An 8,063-nucleotide genomic window follows, 5' to 3' on the forward strand; every position below is an offset into this window, starting at 1 on the left:
GTCTTAAAATTGCAAAGCTTCTGAAGCGTGATCATCGAACAATCAAGCGTTTCATTCAAAATAGTCAACAGGGTCGCAAGAAGCGTGTGGAAAAACCAAGGCGCAAAATAACTGCCCATGAACTGAGAAAAGTCAAGCGTGCAGCTGCCAATATGCCACTTGCCACCAGTTTGGCCATATTTCAGAGCTGCAACATCACTGGAGTGCCCAAAAGCACAAGGTGTGCAATACTCAGAGACATGGCCAAGGTAAGAAAGGCTGAAAGACGACCACCACTGAACAAGACACACAAGCTGAAACGTCAAGACTGGGCCAAGAAATATCTCAAGACTGATTTTTCTAAGGTTTTATGGACTGATGAAATGAGAGTGAGTCTTGATGGGCCAGATGGATGGGCCCGTGGCTGGATTGGTAAAGGGCAGAGAGCTCCAGTCCGACTCAGACCCCAGCAAGGTGGAGGTGGAGTACTGGTTTGGGCTGGTATCATCAAAGATGAGTTTGTGGGGCCTTTTCGGGTTGAGGATGGAGTCAAGCTCAACTCCCAGTCCTACTGCCAGTTTCTGGAAGACACCTTCTTCAAGCAGTGGTACAGGAAGAAGTCTGCATCCTTCAAGAAAAACATGATTTTCATGCAGGACAATGCTCCATCACACGCGTCCAAGTACTCCACAGCGTGGCTGGCAAGAAAGGGTATAAAAGAAGAAAAACCAATGACATGGCCTCCTTGTTCACCTGATCTGAACCCCATTGAGAACCTGTGGTCCATCATCAAATGTGAGATTTACAAGGAGGGAAAACAATACACCTCTCTGAACAGTGTCTGGGAGGCTGTGGTTGCTGCTGCACGCAATGTTGATGGTGAACAGATCAAAACACTGACAGAATCCATGGATGGCAGGCTTTTGAGTGTCCTTGCAAAGAAAGGTGGCTATATTGGTCGCTGATTTGTTTTTGTTTTGTTTTTGAATGTCAGAAATGTATATTTGTGAATGTGGAGATGTTATATTGGTTTCACTGGTAAAAATAAATAATTGAAATGGGTATATATTTGTTTTTTGTTAAGTTGCCTAATAATTATGCACAGTAACAGTCACCTGCACACACAGATATCCCCCTAAAATAGCTAAAACTAAAAACAAACTAAAAACTACTTCCAAAAACATTCAGCTTTGATATTAATGAGTTTTTTGGGTTCATTGAGAACATGGTTGTTGTTCAATAATAAGATTATTCCTCAAAAATACAACTTGCCTAATAATTCTGCACTCCCTGTATTGCTCTAAATTTTAACATGGGAGTCAATGTGGACTAACTTACTTCCTGAGCCAGCCTAAAGTGACAACTACAGGGAAACTGCATTTTTTAGTAATTCCATGTTAGCTAAATGTTTCATTTTCTTGGTTTAATATTATAGATTTAATCACAGAATGTGGCAACAGGGGCTCAATGAGCCAAAACTGAACACCGTTTTCGTTTGTTTTCTTTCAGCTTTACTTTTATTTTTTGCCCCGATGCCAAACCTTTTGAAGTAAACCTCATTCGAAGCATTCAGAGTCGGTGTTCACCGTCCATCTGTGTTACGCTGCTGCTGTCTAATAAGTGACCATTTGTATGAGATTTATGAGGGGAAATTCGTGGCTTTATTAAGAGTTAGCAAATCATTGACTGAATGACTTATACTGGCGTGTCCACATGATTACACAGCAGAGCTTTGCTCACACTGTATAACAAACACTGAGCTATAATTTGTCTTTAGAAGCATGAAGGCGCCGGCCACTGACAAAAGTTATGTGAACCCCTCTGTGGGAGAATTACTGCAGTTTGTAAAGTTAAACAGTTTCATGAGGATTCATCTGATAGTTGCTGAGTGTCTTTATGTGTCCCAATATTTGCTGTGATGCAGAGAGTTTACTGCTAGTTTAGACTTTCACTGACTAAACAAAAGTCAAACACTGACTCGGATGTGTAACTGAAACGTGACTTACACGAAGGTGACAAAACTACTGAGCTGTAACAGAAGTCTGCACAGCTCCCACAGTGGTGCTGCCATAGTAACAGAAATCCAGAGCTGGTGAGCTGCTTTGTGTTTGCTGTTTCACACCCAGTGAGACTTCACAAGGTCATGTGGGATTTTTCTTTGAAAAACTTAAGAAATTTGAGCTGTGAGTTACTCCCACTGTGATCTCAGGTCAGAGGATTTGATGACAAACACACTGATGTGGTTGTTTACCTCTAAATCAGGCACAACTGTGGGTTTGGATGAATTTTTGTTTTTTCAAGGTGTGTTAAAATTGACCTACCATGCTTTTTCTTATTTCATATATACACACTTCTACCTACATCAGTATATGTGTGAGTACTCAAACTTCAAACTGGTCTAATGTAGCTCTGATGCAGTTTTTTTTCTACTCATGGCTCTGTATGATGTCACTGAGGGACTAAAATGCCTAATATGGCCGTCTCATGTATACAACTGCCTCTTAAAGGGAGGGTGAAGGAGCTTAAAACAGCTTCTTACAGACACAGGTGCTGCACTGAGGCCCAGTATGAGATAAATCAGGACTATTTCGAACTGCGACTCATGCAAAGCTCCTCTAACCAGGCTCACCGATAATAAAAATAGCTGGAAATGAGCAAAAATAAGTTCCCTTTAGTGTTTTATTTCAGACAAAGTGGCTATTAACACTGCAATTAAAAACATTACATGCATGGAGATGAAATATATTTAATTGCCTAAAAGTTTCTCGGTGCAGAATTCAATCTTTTGTTTATCAAGCTACTATTTCATGCAGGGAGCTGTTTTCTGGGAGTTCTGATAAAACCGCTCACCTGCACAGCACCAAACAGGAGACAGAGATAATTAGAGAGTAGCTCATAATGCAGAGGAGAAATCAGCAATTAGCTATAGGATGCATTTCCCTCAACAGTCAACTGAGGTAAAAAACAAAGAAAAGCGAATGAGGATGGCTTTAACAATCCCAGCAGGGGAAATGATTATTAGTTCTGAGGCTACGTGATGGAAGCAGGACACCAAATCAATTAAAAAGACACAAAGGATATATAAATTAGCAACTTAATGTAATGTGAAGAATATGTTGATCAAATATTTACTGTGTTCAGATCACAAACTCAGTTTAATTCCAGTCTTATTAAATTGAATCTTTAAAAACTTGAGATTTGCCGTGAAATTTGGGTATTTTTTTTGTATGTTTTTTTCCTCAAATTGAAATCACGGCTGAGTCTTTCAGCAGAAAAAAATCAACATTTTACTGAAAAACATTCTGGGCAGACCTGTAGCAAAACTGGATTTCTTTCAATAACGTGGCAGGAATCAGCACTTCTTCAGTAAAGCTCTTTGAAGTGATGAAAATTGCTCAAATTTCCAACAGGTTGCTGTGGTGTCTAAAAACTATTCTGTCCTTTTTATCACAGCTACTCAACATTGTTAGAAAATCACAAATTACAAGCCGTGCTTTGTGCTTTTTCTTTGACAGACTTTCGTCACCAGTATTTGATGACTGGAACTGGAAACAAAACAAAAAAAACAGAAACATCCTCAGAGTGACGCTGAAAAAAGTAATCAATGGATTTGTTTCTTGTAAATTAGCTTTAAAAGCTCATTAAAAAACGTTGAGTTGATCCAAAACACCACAGCGAGAGTACTAATAGAGACTCGGAAGGAGGACTGTCTTCTTTTCTTTCTCCTTCTCTTCATTTTGGACCCTTCAAATCTTGAAGCACTTCACTGTCAAACTACAGCCTCACATGTGATTCCTTGAGTTTCTTAATGGGAGGCAGACCCTTGGATTCAGGAGACAGACGCTGTCTCTAGTTTTAAGATTAGGGTTAAAACTTTCCTGTTTATAAAGCTTATATTTAGAGCTGGATCAAATGAGCCTGAACGACCAACCCGGTTTGATCCGAGCTTTCTTCCTGTTAAAAGGCAGTTCTAGCTTTCTACTGTCGCCACTCACAGTCTGAACATTCAGGTTGTCTCTTTACTGTATGAAACAACAAGTTTGTTATAAGTCACAGAAAATATCCTTTTGCTTTTATTGTTGTAAAAAGATACATGTCTATAGCTGATAGTGAAAAAACAGGAAACTTTATGTTATTTAATTGCTTGTCTATTACTTAATTACTTTGGTGTAGTAAGAATGGCTGTGGGAGACGTCTCTATCAGCAGGAAGAATTTATTTCCTCCTTCACTTCTTCCAAAACCGTCCAGTGGGCCAAATTAGACTCTTCCGGGTCCAGTTCTGGCCCCTTGGCCTTATGTTTGACACCCCTGCAGTAGACTATTCTAAGAATAAAATTAGGACTGGCTTCACACAAAGGACCAATCTGAGTACGTCCTCTGCCTTAATCTTCAAGCTGAAATAAATCGTTTAGTGCAAACTTGCACTAACCACTTCTCACAGATAAAGCCAGCCTCCCACTAACATCCCAACCCTTTGCCTTTCCATTCTTTCACTTTTATTTCTTTGCATTTTGCTGAACCTCCGCATTGAAACTTTGACTTCAGCCACATTAACCACTTTCGGCGCATTTACTTTGAACTAAAAGTGAAATCGTGCAGCACTTTACTGCCTCGGTACGCACACTTTTCCGAGACCCAGTATCAGGTCACATCCTGAAAACTGTCTTGCATTTACGCTTCATCACTTTCTATCTTTTTGAAACAAGCAATTACAGGAGAAAGATCTAAATATGATCAAGTCAGTCGCACAGCAAAGGCAATCTCTCTCTGGGAGTTAGACTCCGCTGTGCTCGTTTACTTTGCAGCTCTTATCGACTTTGCTTTTCCCTCTCTAAGAAGTAGAATTTACATTTAAATGTCATCGCTTATCCTGCCCAAATTACTGCAGTGAATAGAAGCCACGAGTAAACAGCAACACTATGTCTGGATGGCCTTTTTTTCTTGCAGGGGGAAATAAATGTATGTTTGCCCAAACTTTGATTTAATAACTGTGTGTACTGCATTACTTTTCCTTGCGTTTTAGTTGTGAGCCACCTTGATGTGGAAAAAAACCCGGTGAAAAACACTTCATGGCCTACGCTCACTACACCCACACGATCTGCTTTATTTTCAGCTTTAAACACCAAAACACGGCTCAGCCACCTCTGCCTGTTATTCAGTCAATGAATAAAAGGGACACACGTGGGCACGAGGCACAAAGAGGAGAACTAAACCGGTTCATCAGGGTACAGTCACCTAACAGTAAATGCAGCGGTTTGGGGAGGGTGGATACCTGTAAAGCTGGCTGTTATTTTTAGAGGAACTGAAGACTTGAACTACAGTTTGCGTGATTTGAAGAAAAGTGCAGTGGAATTAAAAGCTGTTATAATTATAGCGTCAGGGCTCTGCTGCACAGGTAGGGTGGGGTTTTAGGTGATTATGAGGGGGCTCAGAGGAAAGCTCCACACAGACACAAGTCAGCTGATACGGTTTAGATATCTGAGCAGGATTCATGCTGGACGGCTCTAAGGTGAGGTGTTTTGGGTTAGAGTCCCAGCAGCAGTTATTCCTCTCAGCTGGGTCTGTATTTCACTAGAAGAAGAGGCTGAACGGAGGGCAATCTGGGCATCTCTGCTCGGATAATTTTGCTTGGGTTTATGTCAGCTGAAGCCAGTTCTCTAAGACAGGCCTCACAGACCCTGGTGGTGTGTCAAATCATAAACCCTAAACCAGATGGAAGAGAGGGTTAGGGTCAGTCACTACTGGGTGCTGTGGCATGGTCTTGAAATCTGAGGAAATCTCCACCATCTGTGAACCTCTCTGTGACTCACAGACGCCATGTTTGGAATCAAAACGGCCCCCATTTTGTTGGTAATATTTGCCCTGAGGGACGATGTTATGGCATCATTGACAGAGATCTGGGTGTTTGTTAAAAAGCAGGATTACTCTAATGAGGGGGCATGTTTTTACCCAAACCTAATCAGGTCACCTTTAGTGGCTAAACCTAACCAGTGAGTAAAAGTGAAAGAGAAAATAATTCAGCAAGAGGAAAAAAAAGCCAAACAAACTGTAAAACGGTCTCACAGGGGCAGGAATCAGCGTCTCCTGGCTGACGAACCTGCGCTGCCACGCTTCCAGGCTCCTGCTGCAAGCTTTGCAGGTCTTGGATAGAGGACCATTTTCTCACCACAGCTGACACTGCAGCGGCTGCTGCGTCAGAGCATCAGTGCCAAAGGACGACACAGGAGACGGTAAACTGAACAGCAACATATAATGTCCCAGGATGATAACATGGCGCAGCTTCAGCTTTAAAAAAAAAAAAGGGAAAGATGGCTTCACGTTCTGCAGTCACAACATTAAAATGGCCAACTATGGATTATAAGGGAACAGAATGAGACTCCCCTTATTCTGCTACACAATAGATAGTAAAAATATATATGTATACATTTTACAGGGTTGGATTTTTTTTGAGTATTTATACTCTGTGGTATCTAAACCTAGAGTTCATTTTGAAGCTACAATAGTCGTCCCTTCATTTTTTCTCCTTGTACAAACCAAAATGAATAAATGTCACCAGTGACTTCTTAGAGGAAGAGGAATTGATCTTTTTTTTTTAAATTTAATATAAATTTTTGAGTGAATCTTTTGGAAAAGTGTTTAATGAAACATACATCATAAGGCTCCTGCCACTGCAGGCTGCCACTGTGCAAGCATTTTGAAAACTAGCTTTATGCGTTTTAAAGTTTTATCACTTAAACGCTTTACTGGAAGTGCCGAGTCGGCAGTTTCATAAACAACTGGCTATAAAATGTGTGGAAGGAGCAGCTGCCAGCCTTCTTCCAGCTGCAGCAGGGGTGTCAAACATAAGGCCTGCGGGCCAGAATCGGCCTGGCCAAAACTCCAATCCAGCCCACTGGACAGCTTTAGAAAATGTGAAGGCAGGCATTTGAACCTTTAACTATATTTTCATACGTTTTACAGGTTTTCCTATTGATAAACCCCCCACTCCACCCCAGCACCATTCATACTACACCAAAGTAGTTAACTAATACATAATACACACAACTCTAGAATTGCTTTTTTTTTTTTACAAAGCGAGTTCACAGTGCAAAAAACCTTGTTTCCATTAATTCACACATTTGATAATTACAAGAAAGTCTGAACTACTTGAATCTTGTGCAGTTTTAAACATTTACTCTGTGGTTTCACTGGTCCGGCCCACTTTAGACCAAAGTTGGCCATTTGTGGCCAACGATGTAAAATGAGTTTGACATCCTGGATCGAAGGTAAATATAGCAGGACACTATTAATCGTTCTCATGAAACTGGATCAAGTAGCTGAAGCGGGAATATTCAATGTTTCCATTTTTATATCATAATTTCATAACAATATATAATAATGGTCATTTAAACCCAATTCTGCAGAACTCATTGGTTAAAGCAAGTTAACCACCTCATTATGTAGCTGAATGAAACCATTAATGGAAAAAAGAAAAACAAGAATATCACCTCTAAGCACTCATTTTTAGTCAAAATTCCTTTTAAAAACAATAAGTTTTTTGGTGTCAAAGTAATAAAAGCATAAAGTTTAAAGATTATATCCTTATGACAGGATATGATCGAGGACAGTCTCAAATTCCAGTTTTACTGCATTGTCATTTCCCAACTCTTTCCAGTCCTTCGATAGCTCCAACACCACCGTGCTGGTGCTACTTAACAATCATCCCACATTTCACCAGTTTAAAAACGTACGTAGTGTTTGCAGCAACACAAAAATGAGTGGGAAGAAATTCACGGTAGACTGAATCTGTGGGCTGCCAGTAACAAGTCCCTCAGAGATGCTTTTTGTAAGGCCAAACGAGAAGTTTGCATCGCCCTGGATCACTAAAAACATCAGCAGAATTCATCCCCAGTCTTTGATTATCACATAAAATTAGCTGTTGGTTAGGATTTGTTTACTGCCAGCAGTAAAACACTAAACCACAGCAGTAGAAAGACTACAAAGTGGTCATAACTTTAACTTCACCACTACCACGCGGTGCGTTTAGGGATGATGAATGCCCCCAGCAACTTCTGCAGTCTGTTGGCAAACATACGAATTTAAG

Source organism: Oreochromis niloticus, linkage group LG18, assembly GCF_001858045.2.
Source record: "Oreochromis niloticus isolate F11D_XX linkage group LG18, O_niloticus_UMD_NMBU, whole genome shotgun sequence".
NCBI classification, from domain to species: Eukaryota; Metazoa; Chordata; class Actinopteri; order Cichliformes; family Cichlidae; genus Oreochromis; species Oreochromis niloticus.